Source organism: Canis lupus, chromosome 12, assembly GCF_011100685.1.
Source record: "Canis lupus familiaris isolate Mischka breed German Shepherd chromosome 12, alternate assembly UU_Cfam_GSD_1.0, whole genome shotgun sequence".
In the NCBI taxonomy this organism is placed as follows: Eukaryota; Metazoa; Chordata; class Mammalia; order Carnivora; family Canidae; genus Canis; species Canis lupus.
This window is the reverse complement of record NC_049233.1, coordinates 48,854,268-48,870,160: the sequence shown is the minus strand read 5'-3', so window position 1 is coordinate 48,870,160 and position 15,893 is coordinate 48,854,268. Positions and strand designations below refer to the sequence as shown.

Genomic DNA, 15,893 nt, shown 5'->3' with positions numbered 1-15,893 from the left:
CAGCTGCACTGGGGTTGTGAGGGGTGGTAATTATATACTTTCAAGTTGGGAGGGGCTCAGGGACAGAACAAACCTCAAGTTATTTTAGAAACGAAGTTTCTAGGACCCTGAGGGTGGGTGGGCAGCTACTGTTAGGAAAGGTTATTTATTATTGTTTAGTAAAGTCTCAGTCCTGAGACCCTTCAGATGTATATTAGTGGGCCCTATGCTTGGATGATGATTCCTATCATGTATCTTGGTGGGGGGAGTGGGGATAAGAGACAAAGGGAGCTTCCAAAGAAACTTCTATATTTTTAATGTAGATTCACAGGATCCTGGGGGGGGGGGGGGCGCGGGGGGGGGGTCAAGTTAAGAAAGCCTTTTGCCCTTAGCTAAGTGTCAACATGGAGGCAGCCAAGCTCCCAGTGGAAGGTCACTCTGCCCTGTTTCAAGGACTTGTCAATGGGCTGTAAGTAGTAAGGAAATTTTATTTTTTATTTTGCCTTTGTTTCCCACATCAGACAACAAATAGAAAAAAGAGAACAATTAGTAAAGAAGAATCAAAACAATTTCTCCCCACACACACATCCCAAATATAATAAAGAAATTAACAACTCTCAATATTAGAACCAGGGGTGCCTGGCTGGCTCAGTTGGTAGAGCATTCAACTCTTGATCTCAGGGTCCTGAGTTCATGAAGCTCCACATTGGCCATGGAGCCTACTTTAAGAAAAAAAAAGGAATCAAAACAAATAAAAATTGTATTCCAGTAGTATTTATGTCAACTTGGAAGCATCATCATCATCTATGGTTCTGTACAGATTCCTCAATGATAAATGACCAAAGTAAGCAACAATAAAAATAAAAAACTACACTAGAAATACCACTATTGAATGTATTCTCACAAATTGTCAAAGAATCACCAGCTTCTAAGTTAGGCTTAGGGTCTGGAAAATAAACAGGACAGGGGGTAAAGGTCTGTTTCCTAAAAGACACCGCGACAGCCATGTATGACATGTCTCTTGAATAAAGTCAGCCTTTCCTTGGAGGATTAGTAAGTACCATTTATTGACAGGAATTATCATGTGCTGCTAATCAGTTTAATAAAACTATTTCACTGAAAAGATGGTCTGCCTCTCTATGCTGCACAGAGATGCAAAAATTAAACCTTACTTGAAACATTTGCAGGTCTGTAACCAGTTGGGAAGGAAGACTTTCCTCTGTCCTTCTAGCTAGACTTAGAATTAAATTGACCTGAGACAGGTTAACAGGAGAAAATTAGATTTAATAGGTGTACTTAGGGGGAATACACACACACACACACACACACACACACACACACACACACACGATTCCAGAGACAACGAGGCAACTTGAAGCTTACATGAGCTAAGGAAAAAGGCAGCAGTCTGAGGATACAAAGGAGAGAAAATTCATTAGCAGGAAGGTGAAAGGAGATGTTTGGAAAAAGAAGATTGTTCTATTATGCAGATGAGTTCCTAAAGAGGGCCTCTGTCAATACTTCCCTTCCTATGGCAGGCTCTCCTTTCTAATGTAAATTTAGGCAGTTAGCGGGAGGCAGAGCACCTTGGCTGCATCTGCTGGGTTTCTATTACTCTTGACTCAAAATAATCTTTTTGCCAAAGTGGCCCGTTTGGGGCAGCCTGCCCTGGGCCCCTACAAACCAACATCCAAACTTCCCAAGATATAAGACAAAAGTACTTTTCTCCTGAAATCAGAAGTCTACTTGTCCAAGCTCAGGCCTTCTCTTTCCAATCAGTTATGATTGCCTCTTCAAACCTGGGCACAAGCTGGCAAATGAAAATGAACATTCCAAAGATGGTCTGCAAAGCTGGATGATAAATCATTTTATATTGTGAACCAACTACTTCATAAATTATGTGCTAAGATTGAGATTTCAAGCTTTGACTTTTTTTTTTTTTTTTGCACTGGCTATACTTAAATAGTGACTATAATATATTTACCTATTATTGGAGTATTTAGTAATCATAAAACAGCTATCATTTATTGAGACTCTGTTCTATTTCAGGCCTTTTAGAGATGCTTTTATATGCATTATCTAGTTTAATCCACTTAATGACCCTAAGAGGTAGGCTTTAGTCATTCCATTTATGTAGAGGAGAAGCCAAGATGTAGCCCACTCCACACAGTAGCTTAACCTGGTGCTATTTCAGACAGACCCCTTCTTTAATAACTGCCCTCTCCCTAGAAGAGGGTTTTTATTACCTTAGACCAACAATGCCCAAACTGAGTACCAAGGTAATCTGGATACTGTAGCAAAATCACAAAGGCCTTAGGTAAGATATTTGAAAGTTTTGAGAAACACAATGTATTCAACAGGTTGGAAAATGCTGAACCTACAAACCAGAATTCAGTTTCAATGGTGGATCACATTACACTCCTATCAATAACATCATACACATCTTTGCAAAACCTGGGTTTTCAGTGGATGCTGTGAAAAAAAGGTGAGTGCTCCAGGGGCACCTGAGTGGCTCAGTGGTTGAGCATCTGCCTTTGGTTCAGGTCCTGATCCTGGGGTCCTGGCATCTAGAGTCCCACAGGCTCCCTGGAGGAAGCCTGTTTCTCCCTCTGCCTATGTCTCTGCCTCTCTCTCTGTGTATCTCTAATGAACAAATAAATAAAATCGTAATAAAATAAAAATAAAATGCAAGTGCTACGAAAAGTTAATGTCGAAAGGAAATGAGAGTGGTGGTATCCAATAAGATCCCAAGATTTAAGAATTAGTAAAGGCACACACATCTTGCTTGTAATTATGGTTATTTAAGAATGATCAATATTTTTTCTCCCAGTTTATGTGTATTATTTCTTTAAAATAGCTTCTATGTTGTTAGGACGTACATATTCAATAAGTTGTTTGAACCGAACTATGATGAACTACTTAAAACTAGGGCACTGTGAAAACATACTAACATACTAAATAAGCCATGAACCAAGTTTAGGAATCTTTTGTCTTAACCAAGAAGTGATGGAGTTGTGCAATATTCTCTGGAGAGCTGTGGAACCCTGAAAAAGTAACTTAAAAGAAAGTCCAAAACACAAACATAACAACCAGGAAAAGAATTGGGTTAAAATCATTTTTAAAGATTGCTCTCTGTTGGTTTAATCCTTCAAATCCCACACAATGTTCCCCTGGATAATTTGCATTAAAAAAAAAAAAACTTCTAAAACACATGCACACAAATTACTGTTTTTCTCATTCTTAAGGACTCAAGCAAAGCTTTTAAAAATTATAGCCTCCAAGCTATTTTGGAAGAGACTACACCTCCCCTATACAGACAGAACACGCCCGCAGAGCCTGTGCCAAAGAAACCTGGGGGAAACCTTGAAAGACAGACTGCCTCACCCCAGTACTTTGAGACTGTCAGTTTTTTTGTGGTTTGCATCCTACTCTCAATATCCTGCTTTTAAGTTCAATAAGAATGCTCCAGGTTATTGAGGAAATGCTTGTTTGGAAACTTCCCTTTCACAGAGCTTTTTATGTAGCATATGATGTGTGAAACGCAAGTTAAAAATGAACACAAATTCAAATCCTGATGGTTCCTTGCAGGAAGAAGGAGGAATGGAATGCCATGGAGAGTTATTTGGGGGCTCCAAGACCACGGGGATGCTCTAGTTCTTCAAATGAGTGATGGGTACTTGGGTGCGTGGGCTCTATTCTTATTCTTTACATTGAACATGTAGTTTGATACTTTGTGCAGGTATATTTCATAATGGGGATGGGAACACCAGAATTTCTATGTGGTAGGGCCTCCGGAGTTGAAAGTAAGCCTTGTCTCTAAGCTGAGCTGGATCACTAGCCATCCACCTTTACTTGAAGTAAATGCTTAGCCCGAGGGCTCTGGAGAGGATGATGGATTTAAATGGGAAGTTAAGGTTAATTTCTGGTACAATCACTAAAAAACAAAGAATGAATAAATGAACATGTTGAGATGCCTGGGTGGCTCGGTGGTTGAGTGTCTGCCTTCAGCTCAGGGCATGATCCTGGGTCAGGGGATCAAGTCCCTCATAGGGTTCCTTGTGGGAAGCCTGCTTTTCCCTCTGCCTACGTTTCTGCCTCTCTGTGTTTTTCATGAATAAATAAAATAAAATAAAATAATGAACATGTCACCCAATATAGGGTTCTAGCTCACAACCCTGATATCAAGAGTTGCACACTCCTCCAACTGAGCCAGCCAAGTGTCCCAATATACATATACATATTTATATACCTATATATATTTTTTTTTACATAAACTCTACACCCAACATAGGCTCGAATTCACAACCCTGAGATCAAGAGTCACATGCTCCACAGACTGATCCAGCCAGGAACCCCATCAAATGAGCATTTATCACCCTTAGTTCATACCTTCCAACAATGTGCAGCTAGTAGTTTTATGGTGTCTTATTCTTCTCCACCGTCTCCAACTCTCTCCTCCCCTCTTATGACCAAAAGGGCAGAAAACTCTTCCAACTTTCATTTACATCCCTAATGAAAAAAAAAAAATTCATTTGCCATATGCTAAGCACTGGCTAAGGATGGCAGAAGGAAGTTAAACACGTATGGTTGCACCTACTACAAGCAAAAACAACGGGTTGCTATTGCTATTTTAGGGATGGGAAATATCTCCTCAGAGACAATCAGTACTCTTGTGCACTACTGTGGACCCAGGTGTATTTGTCTTCATTGCCAAGTTCTTTACACTTACATTGGCCTATAACACTTTACCCAAACATGAATGAACAGCACCATTCAACAGGTTCACAAAAAGGATGCCTAACATTCAAGAGCACCATGCCAAGCATTTTACTTGCATCATTTCATTTAATTTCCACAATACTACCCAATTATGTATAATACACCCAGTTTACAGTTCTCAAAACTAAGTTTAATGAAATGGGTTTTCCAGGCTGGTCCAAGGGCAGTGGTGTTTAAAATTAATTGATCACCACCAGTTACAGATTTGTTTGTTCCTTCTCCATTCCCACTGATTCACTTCACTAGTCTTGTAAAGAAGGAAGGGAGAGAGAGAGAAACAAGGGGGAAGGAATAGAAAAAAAAAGAAAAGAAGAAAAGAAAAGAAAAGAAAAGAAAAGAAAGAAAGAAGGAAGGAAAGAAAGAAAGGAGGAAAGGAAGGAAGGAAGGAAGGAAGGAAGGAAGGAAGGAAGGAAGGAAGGAAGAAGGAAGGGAAGGGAAGGGAAGGGAAGGGAAGGGAAGGGAAGGGAAGGGAAGGGAAGGGAAGGGAAGGGAAGGGAAGGGAAGGGAAGGGAAGGGAAAGCGAGGGAAGGCGAGGGAAGGCAAGGGAAGGCAAGGGAAGAAATGGGGTTTCCAAAGTCCTACACCTAACAAGTGGTGGAATCAAGACACAACCTCTAAAGTGTAAAGCAGACCTCCACCACCTGATCCACCTCACTCTGCTGCAGGGAGAACATTCTTGACCAGCTTCATGAAATCCAAGCCCCTCTCCTGTTACAAATAATGCTCCCCACTTCCCCTGGCGCCCCAAATCTACCGGAAGCACCGCACCTACATCCCCAAGACCAGTACGGGTAAGCGGGTGTGTGAGGTCAGACCCGCGCTCGCTTCCTCGGCCCGCCCCGGGAGACGGCCCTTGCCGAGCCCCCAGCGCCGGGTTCCGGCCGGGGCGGCTCCCCGGGGCAGCGGTACGGCCCCCGCGCTCCGGGTCTGCGCCCCTTTGCAGCCCGCGCAGAGGGAAGGGGAGGGGGCAGGCTGCCGGGGCGCGCTGAGCCCGGGCCGCAGGCGACCAAAGGGACCCTCCGCTCCTCCCGCGCACCGCCTGCCGCATCCGAGAGCAACGCCTGGGGACCCCCCCCCCCACTTTCTTCAAACTCTGAGCTCACGGGAGGAAGCGGAGGGGGACCAGCAGCGGTGACAAAGTTCTCCCCCCCCCCCAGGTTCTATCCTCCAGGGAGGCGAGTGAAGCGAAGCGACCAGGGAGGTGCCCCAGGAAGACCCCTCCCGTCCCGGCTGCCCGGAGGCCGCGGAGGGGGGCCAGGCGCTCCCTCTGGGTCTCCCCGCCAGGCAGACGGCGACCTGGGGGCGCTGAGGGAGCAGCGCCCCCGCCTCCGACGCCGTCCCCCGGGCCGGGAGTGCAGGTGCAGGGGGTCTCCAAGGAGCCCAGCGAGGTCGCCCCGTACCTTGCCCTCGCGCGCCGGACGTCCGCGCCGCAGGGACCGCGGCCGGCGACAGGGTGGGGGGCGAGGGGACACGACGCGGACGGGCTCCCGCAGCCTCCGGCGGCCCCCGGGCCTCGGCGCCGCGCAGCGCCGCGCCTCCCGCCGCCCGCCGGACCCCGCAGCCTACCTGTGGCGGAGCTCGCCGCGCCCGCAGCCCGCTCGGCCCTGGCCCCGCCCACCGGGGCTCCCAACCTGGGGCCGCAGCGCCCCGCAGCGGCCTGCGCGGGGCACGGCGGGGACCGGGGAGGGGGGGGCACGGCCCTGGGGCTGCCCGCGGGCTGCAGGCCGCTCCCTGCTGGACCGCCCCGGGACGCCTCCTGCGGGAGCGAGGGGGGCGCCGCAGTGGGGTGAGCTCTTCGGGCGCGGGGCTCCAGGGTTTATCGGAGGGAGAGGGACTGGGCGCAGAAAACCATGCCTCATCCCGTGGCCAAATGGGTAGTTCAGGCTACTCCTAGTTCACTTAACTGGAATAGCCCAGTGGAAGCTCAACAGGGATGCATGATGCAGATTCATTAAAGAGCTGGAAACGGTAAGGAAGTCCTTGTTGCAAACAGCGTGTCTGTAAGTAGCTTGTCACAACCATCCCATGTGACACGGACAAAAGCATTGAGCTTTCCTGACTCCTGTACTCAAAATATTCAAAGCACAGTTTACATACCACTAACTTGGTCTGGTTTTTTTTGTTTTGTTTTGTTTTTATTTTTTTAAGATTTTATGTATTCAGAAACACACAGAGGGAGGCAGGGACACAAGCAGAGGGAGAAACAGGCCCCATGCAGGGAGCCCGACGTGGGACTCGATCCTGCAGTCTCCAGGATCACACCTTGGGCTGAAGGAGGCGCCAAACGGCTGAGCCACCCTGGCTGCCCTAACTTGGTCTGTTTTTCACGGTTACTTCTTCAGGACCTAGAAGAGTTCCCTGAAAAATCGTGAGCGTCCAATAAAGTACTGTCCGTTGTATGTGTGAATGAATAGAACCTCATCCAACCTTTTGAAGAAGCATGACAGGTAACTGCTGTGGACACAGCAGGACGAAGAGGTTGAACCCTAGAATGGAGTCCCAGTTTTACCTGAGGTTTGGGATAAGCTTATTTTGAACCTGATTTTTCTTATCTGCTTTGAAATAGGCCTGGTTTCCAGAGGCAAAGGAACATGATGATCTCTCTTTTTTTCTTAAGATATTGATCTCCCTCTCTCAGGGTGCATTCCATAGGAGAAATCCAAACTCACACCCAGAATGAGTAAGTGCTTGATTTCCCTCTACAATTTCAGAACTTCCCCGCCCCATAGCCATAGCTGCAGCTGTTCTTGGCAAGGTGTGAAACCTCCCCTGAGTGTGCTTTGACCCTCTTCAGATTTGTTCCCATCCCTGTCATTCCTCATCTAGAACACATTTCCTGGGCAGTCCCTGTGGCTCAGCGGTTTAGCGCCGCCTTCAGCCCAGATTGTGACCCTGGAGACCCTGGATTGAGTCCCACCTCTGGCTCCCAGCATGGAGCCTGCTTCTCCCTCTGCCTGTGTCTCTGCCCCTCTCTCTCTCTCTCTCTGTGTCTCTCATGAATAAATAAATAAAATCTTAAAAAAAAAAAAAAAAAGCATATTTCCTTTCCCTGCCCATCCGTAGCTCTTGATTTCACTCTAGGCAAGTCACCGGTGAATTATAGGTGAACCCCCAAAGTCAAGATATGTATGTATGATTTATCAACTTGATAATTTCTTTCTTGTATGTTTCCAGATTAAAGAGTTTTCCTAGCTGTTCATTTAAATGAACTGCTAGAGATACAGAGTGCTCCATTCCTCTGGGAAGCTTTAAAACATCACCATAAAGTCGAAATGAGATGGAGTTTTAAGTTACATTTGTGGGCAGTCAGAGCAATCACCCATTAATTCTACTGAAAGGAAGAGAAAGCTAACCCATAAAACATGTTCCTGCTCCTGGAAGCCAACTGGTCTGTAATCGTTCCCAGGCTTTGACTAGTGGGAATTCCTGGCTGAGGGGCCTCATGAGAGCCAAAGCAGGCAGTGGGTGAGCTGCTTAGAGATCTTGTTTGCTCATCTCCAAGTGGGCACACAGTCTTTGGAAAACTAATGAAAAGAGACTCTAAACTTCCCACTATACGAGGAAGGCTCCCAGCCTACAGTTCCATTCTTGTACCTCTGTTCAGCTTAATCAAAGCCAGCCTCATAGATCCACCTCCCTACCTCCTCCTTCTGCCTTACAAGAAAGTCTGTTCTGCCAATGATAGTTTTCCCTACTTTCTGAGAATATAATCTGCTCTGATTTTGAGCAACATTCACCATCCTCGTGACCTCATAGATGACATCAACAGTGGTGCAGTGGAATGCCCAGCTGGTTAAGAACTATGAAGGAAAATATTTCAATAAAGGATCATTTGACAACCAAAACAAAATTTTGCCTGTGTGTATTAATAATTCTTATAACAAATATATATGTATATATCTATATCTATATCTATCTATATGTATATATTCCTAAACACTACCTTGTACAGTTTAGCCTAGTTTTGAACTTTTTGTAAATGGAATCATTTTAGGGGCACTGGGTGGCTCAGTCAATTAAACATCCAACTCTTGATTTCAGCTCAAGTCGTGATCTCAGAGTTGTGAGATTGAGCCCTGTGTAGGGCTCTGTGCTCGGCAGGAAAGTATGTTTGAAATTCTTTCCGTCTGCCATTTCCCCTGCTCCCATTTGCTCAAGTGCACACGCACTCACTCTCTCTCTCTCAGATAAATAAACAAATCTTTATATTTTTTTAAAAGATTTTATTTATTTATTCATGAGGGACACACAGAGAGAGAGAGACAGAGACACAGGCTGAGGGAGGAGCGGGCTCCATGCAGGGAGCCCAACGTGGGACTCGATCCTGGGTCTCCAGGATCATGCCCGAGCCGAAGGCGGCGCTAAACCGCTGAGCCACCGGGGCGGCCCAATAAACAAATCTTTAAAAAAAAAAAAATCATTCTGCACTCTTCCTATGCATCCTGCTTTTCTCACTCAGCATTCTGTTTTTGAGATTCAGCTATTCAATTTCTCTGCTATATAGTGTTTCATTGTAAGAAGATACTGCAATTTATTTTCCAGTCTACTTTTGGACATTGGGTTGGCTCCAGTTTTTGCTGTTGCAAACAGTGTTGCTATGAACACTCAAATATTTCTCCTGATGCATGCGTGGAAGAGTTTTCAGGATCTTTATCTAGAAGTGGAATTGTTAAAAAAAAATAGAAGTGGAATTGTTCTGTCTTAAGGTATGTATGTATTCAAATTTACTAGGTAATGCCAAATTTTTTTTAAAGATTTATTTATTTGAGAGAGAGAGAGAGAGCACACGTAGGCAAGAAAATGGGCAGAGAGGGAGGGAGAGGGGCTGGGAGAGAGGGAGAGAGAGGATACCAAGCAGGCTCTGTGCTCAGCGCCAACCCAGGGCTCAATCTCATGACCCTGAGATCATGACCTAGGTCAAAATCAAGAGCCTGCCAATTAACCTAACCAACTGAACCACCCAGGCCCCCCACCAAAATTTTCTAAACCAGTTGTATCAATTTTTATTTCCATCAGCAATGTGTTCAAGTTCCCCTTCCTCTTCATCTTTGCCAGCACTTATTTTTGGTTTGTGTGTGTTTGTGTGTGTGTGTGTGTGTGTGAAATTATTTCTTATTATGGTTGTGATTTGTATTTTCCCGATTACTAAACATCTTTAACATTTAATAAACTTTCTTGTTTTCTCTTTTGTTAGTCATGTCTTTTGCCCTGTTCCATGTGTTTTGAGAAATCCTTCCTGACCCTGAAGTATACAAATATTCTTCCATATTTTCTTCTAAAAGTTTTATTTAGGGGATCCCTGGGTGGCTCAGCAGTTTGGTGCCTGCCTTTGGCCCAGGGCCTGATCCCAGAGACCTGGGATCGAGTCCCATGTCGGGCTCCCTGCATGAGGCCTGCTTCTCCCTCTGCCTGTGTCTCTGCCTCTCTCTCTCAGTCTGTGTGTCTCTCATGAATAAATAAATAAAAACGTTTTATTTATTTTTTAAAATATTTTATTTATTCATGAGAGACACACAGAGAGGAGAGAGAGGCAGAGGGAGAAGCAGGCTCCATGCAAAGGAGCCCAATGTGGGACTTGACCCTGGGGCTCCAGGATCAGGCCCTGGCCTGAAGGCGGCGCTAAACCACTGAGCCACCCAGGCTGCCCTTCTAAAAGTTTTAAAGCTTTGGGACACCTGACTGACTCGGTCAGTAGAGCATGTGACTCTTGATCTTGGGATTATGAGTCAAGCCCCATGTTCGGTGTAGAGATCACTTAAAAAAATAAAATCTTAGAGCAGCCTGGGTGGCTCAGCGGTTTGGCGCTGCCTTCAGCCCAGGGTGTGACCCTGGAGACTAGGGATGGAGTCTCACGTCAGGCTCCCTGCATGGAGCCTGCTTCTCCCTCTGTCTGTGTCTCTGCATCTCTCCCTCTCTGTGTGTCTCTCGTGAATAAATAAAATCTTAAATAAAAAAAATATTTTAAAAAGTTTGAAAGTTTTGCCTTTCATATTTAAGACCATATTCCATCTGAAATTCATTTCACCTCTCATTTGCAACGCCAGAGCATGCAAGCATTACAATGGGTTTCCATGTATGCTTGGGTCTGTTTTAGGTTCTCTATTTTGTTCTATTTGCCTATTCCTGTGCAAGTGCCATACTGCCTGAAAATTGGTATTTTTTTTTAAAGATTTTATTTATTTATTCATGAGAGACACAGAGAGAGAGAGAGGCAGAGACATAGGCAGAGAGAGAAGCAGGCTCCATGCAGGGACCCTGATGCAGGACTCGATCCCGGGACTTCAGGACCACGCCCTGGGCCGAAAGCAGATGCCCAACAGCTGAGCCATCCAGGGATCCCCGGTATTTTTTTTTTTTAAGATTTTGTTTATTTATTTGCTATTTATTTATTTATTTATTTGCTCCCAAGCAAGGGGAGGGGCAGAAGGAGAAGTAGACTCCCCACTTAGGGAGCCAAATGTGGGGCTTGATCCCAGGACCCCTGGATCATAATCTAAGCTGAAGGCAGTTACTTAACCTACTGAGCTGCCTAGGTGCCCTGAAAATTGGTGGGGTTTTTGTTGTTGTTGTTAAATCTCCATTTCTGGGATGCCTGGGTGGCTCCGGGGTTGAGTGCCTGCCCTTGGCCCAGGACGTGATCCTGGAGTCTGTGGATCAAGTCCCACGTCAGGCTCCCTACATGGAGCCTGCTTCTCTCTCTATGTCTCTGCCTCTCTTTCTCTGTGTCTCTCATGAATAAATAAATAAAATCTTAAAAAAAAAAATTGATTTCTGGGCAGCCCGGGTGGCTCAGCGGTTTAGCGCCAACTTCAGCCCAAGATGTGATCCTGGCGACCTGGGATCAAGTCCCATGTCGGGCTCGGGCTTCCTACACGGGGCCTGCTTCTCCCTCTACTGGTATCTCTGCCTCTCTCTGTCTCTCATGAATAAATAAATTTTTTTTTTAAAAAATCTTGATTTCTGATCATAGAAGTCCTACCCTGATCTACCTCTCTTTCATAAAGAATCTCAAGTATTCTTAGCTCTTTTCCAGAGACATTTTAGGTTTAGCTTGTCTGGCTCTATGAAAATTTTGGGTTCTGTTTTTTAAATTTTTAAATTTTCTTAAGTAAACTATGCCAGATTTGGGGCTCAAACTCACAACCCAGAGATTAAGAGTTGCATACTCTGCTGAGCCAGCCAGGCACCCCTCCATGAAAATTTTGTGATCTTGATTTGAAATCCAGAGAATCTATATGGCAGATGGCATTTTTTAATTCATGATTGTTTATTCACCTTTCTACCCTTGCCATGCTTCCCTATAGTGGTATAGACTCCTCTGCCCCACTGGTTTGGGACTTGTGACTTGTCTTGACCAACACCATGTTGGAGCAGAAGCTTTAAATATTTTGTGGACTTTAGTGCTTCTCTGACCCTGCTTTTCTCACCTTGAGCTTCTGTCCTATGCTATGAGAATATACTGCAAAGAGTGGCTGCCAGTATGAGAAATCACATGGAATCGTAGAGCCCAGTATGATTACAGATGCTCTGCGCTGTCATGTAATGGGAGCAAGAAATAGTTTGCTGCTACTGCAATTTGGAGAGACTTAGCAACTTTAAAAAAATGTTATTTATTCATGAGAGACACAAAGAGAGAGGCAGAGACACAGGCAGAGAGAGAAATAGGCTCCTCGCAGGGAGCCCCATGCAGGACTCCATCCCAGAACCTGGAATCATGCCCTGGGCTGAAGGCAGATGCTCAACTGCTGAGCCACCCAGGGCGTCCCGAGAATTAGCAACTTTACACTGTTGTATCTTTCTATCTATGAACATATTTGACATTTACTTAAAAATTTAGTAACTTAAATGTTTTAGAACTTTTCATTTTCTGTGGTGCCTGGGTGGCTCAGTTGGTTGGGTGTCTGCCCTTGGCTCAGGTCATGATCCCAAGTCCTGGGATCAAGCCCCCATGGGGCTCTCAGCTCAGTGGGGAGTCTGCTTCTCCCTCTCCCTCTGCTCTCCACTTGTGCTTGCTATCTCTCTAGTGCTCCTTCTTTCTCATGCAAATAAATAAATAAAATTTTAAAAAACTATTCATTTTCTGAGATTTATTATCTTTTTTACCGTTGTAAGTGATATCTCTACCTCTAAAAGTACATTTTCTACCCCTTGTGTTGTCGACAAAAATGCAAATATCTTTTTTATTATACTTACATTTAAAAACATTGCTAAATTCTGTTATTAATTTGAGTAAATTGTGAATTCTTTACTTTTCTATGTACCTACAAGTAAGGATATTTTATTTCTTCCTTTCTAATCCTTATATCTTTAAAAAACTTATTTTGAGATAATTTTACATTCACAAAAATTTGCAAAAATAGTATAAAGAGGTCCTGTGTATCCTTCACCCAGTTTCTCCCAATGGTTACATTTCACATAACTATATCACAATATCAAAACCAACAAATTGACATCGGTATGATGTGTGTGCAATTTTATCACATGTGTAGCTTCATTTAACCACCATCACAATCAGGGTAAAGAACTATTCCATTACCACAATGAATCTTACTCATGTTCCACACCTTCTCCTTTCCCCATACCAACCTAACCTCTGGCAACCACTAATCAGTTTTCCATCTTTATAATTTTATCTTTCGAGAATGTTTTATGAATGACATCATACAGAATGTGACCTTTTGAGACTGTCTTTTTTTCACTCAGTGTAAATGCCCTAGAGATTCATCCAAGTTGTTGGTATGTTTCAATAGTTCATTCTTTTTATTGCTGAGTAATATTCCATAATATGGATGTAGCATAGTTTGTTTAGCCATTCATCTGTTGAAAGACATCTGGGTTGTTTAGAGGTTTGGCTATTATGAATAAAGCTGCCATGAACAATCATGTACAGATTTTTTTTTTTTTTTTTTTATTCATGATAGTCACAAAGAGAGAGAGAGAGAGGCAGAGACATAGGCAGAGGGAGAAGCAGGCTCCATGCAGGGAGCCCGACGTGGGATTCGATCCCGGGTCTCCAGGATCCCGCCCTGGGCCAAAGGCAGGCGCCAAACCGCTGCGCCACCCAGGGATCCCTCATGTACAGATTTTTATACAAACATGTTTTTGGGGATTCCTGGGTGGCTCAGCAGTTTAGCGCCTGCCTTCGGCTCAGGATGTGATCCTGGAGACCCGGGGTCTAGTCCCACATCAGGCTCCCTGTATGGAGCCTGCGTCTGTCTCTGCCCCCTCTCTCTCTGTGTGTCTCTCATGAATAAATAAATAAAATCTTACAAAAAATTTAAAAATAAACATGTTTTCATTTCTCTAAGAAAAGTGGCCATAAATGCAATTGCTGGGTTGTACAGTAGTTGCATGTTTATTTTTTTTAAGATTTTATTTATTCATGAGATACACAGAGAGAGAGAGAGAGAGAGAGAGGCAGAGACATAGACAGAGGGAGAAGCAGGCTCCATACAGGGAAGCCCAACCCCAGGACTTGATCCCAGGACTCTAGGATCATGCCCTAGGCTGAAGGCAGGCGCTAAACCACTGAGCCACTCAGAGATCCCCCTTTTTAATTTTTTTTAAAAGATTTATTTATTTGAAGGGGGAGGGTCAGAGGAGAGAATCTCAAGCAGACTTCACTGAGTACACAGCCTGACATGCGGCTCAATATCAAGACCCATGAGATCAAATTAACTGTTTAACAGAGTGACTATGTCATTTTACATTCCTATCACCAATATATAAGAGATCCAGTTTTTCTACATCTTTGCCAGCATTTGCTGTTATTACTACTTTTTAAATTTTAGCTATTTTTTCAAAAGATTTATTTATTTGTTTTTATTTTTTTATTTATTTTATTTATTTGTTTTTATTTGAAAGAGAGAGAGAGGGTGGGAGCAGGAGAAGGAGCAGAGGGAGAGAATCTCAAGCAGACTCCTTGTTGAGTGTGGAGCCCGATGTGGGGCTCGACCTTAGGACCCTGAGATCATGACTGAACAGAAACCAAGAGTTGGATGCTCAAATGACTGAGCCACCCAGGTGCCCCTGTTTTAACCATTTTGATAGGTAACAGTAGTATGTCATCACTTGTCCCAATAATTTGCTTTTCTTTAATGGCTAGTGATATTGACACTCTTTTCTATTACATCCTAGAGGATTTTTATTTTTTTTATACTCATTACACCATGGATTTATAAGAAAAGGATCCCAGAAGCTCAGGCTCCTTTCTATTGGCTCTCAAAAAGTGTGCTTCTCTGGGTGAAGTAGGCTGGTGCTCCAGTTGAACCCAATTATCTTTCTCTATGGGTTCCCTCTTTTCCTGATTATTTCCCTTCACTTTTTTCTTGAAGCTATCTGGCTCTTAGAGTGCTCAATGCATACATTAATTCTCTCAGCAAGAATGTTACCTTTAGCTCATTTGTTTCAACAATGCCAACAGCATGCTGGGTCACACTACAGACTTCCATTTTTGTCATGGGAACATTCGTGAGGTACTCCTTTTTGAATAGTGCCCATTGCCTTGATGTCTACCATAACACCTTTTTTGTAGATTAGCATGTATACAGCCAAAGGAACAAATCCATGTTTTCTAAGGCTTAGAATATAAGTGGGTTATACATAACCACATATAGTGGGTTATTCTCCTCTTTGTCTTTGGGTTGGTCATTTTGGATGACTACTGGAAGATGGTGGTTCTGACCAAAAGACTGAATATCTTTCCATGTGCTTATTTGACATCCTGTATCTTCTTCAGTAAAATGTGTCTTCATCACATAGATCAATGGAACAGAATAGAGAATCCAGAAGTGGACCCTCAACTCTATGGTCAACTAATATTCAACAAAGCAGGAAAGACTATCTACTGGAAAAAGGTCAGTCCCTTCAATAAATGGTGCTGGGAAAAAAAAATGGTGCTGGGAAAATTGGACAGCTAGGTGCATAAGAATGAAACTAGACCATTCTCTTACACCATACACAAAGATAAACTCAAAATGGATGAAAGATCTAAAAGTGAGACAAGAATCCATCAAAAAAAAAAAAAAAAAATCCATCAAAATCCTAGAGGAGAGGAGATCCCTGGGTGGCTCAGCGGTTTGGCACCTGCCTTTGGCCTAGGGCATGATCCTGGAGTCCCAGGATTGAGTCCCGCG

The 15,893-nt window shown here is 44.0% G+C and overlaps 1 protein-coding gene across 1 annotated transcript in view; it reads right to left on the bottom strand.

Moving 5' to 3' along the window:
* The window catches only part of ANKRD6 (ankyrin repeat domain 6), a 197,897-nt gene extending 191,622 nt beyond the window's left edge, over positions 1-6,275 (bottom strand). Inside the window, 2 exon segments of the mRNA XM_038554726.1 lie at positions 4,369-4,488; positions 6,159-6,275. The gene's annotated coding sequence lies outside the window, so the exon portion shown is untranslated.
* Positions 6,276-15,893: the final 9,618 nt, after the last annotated feature.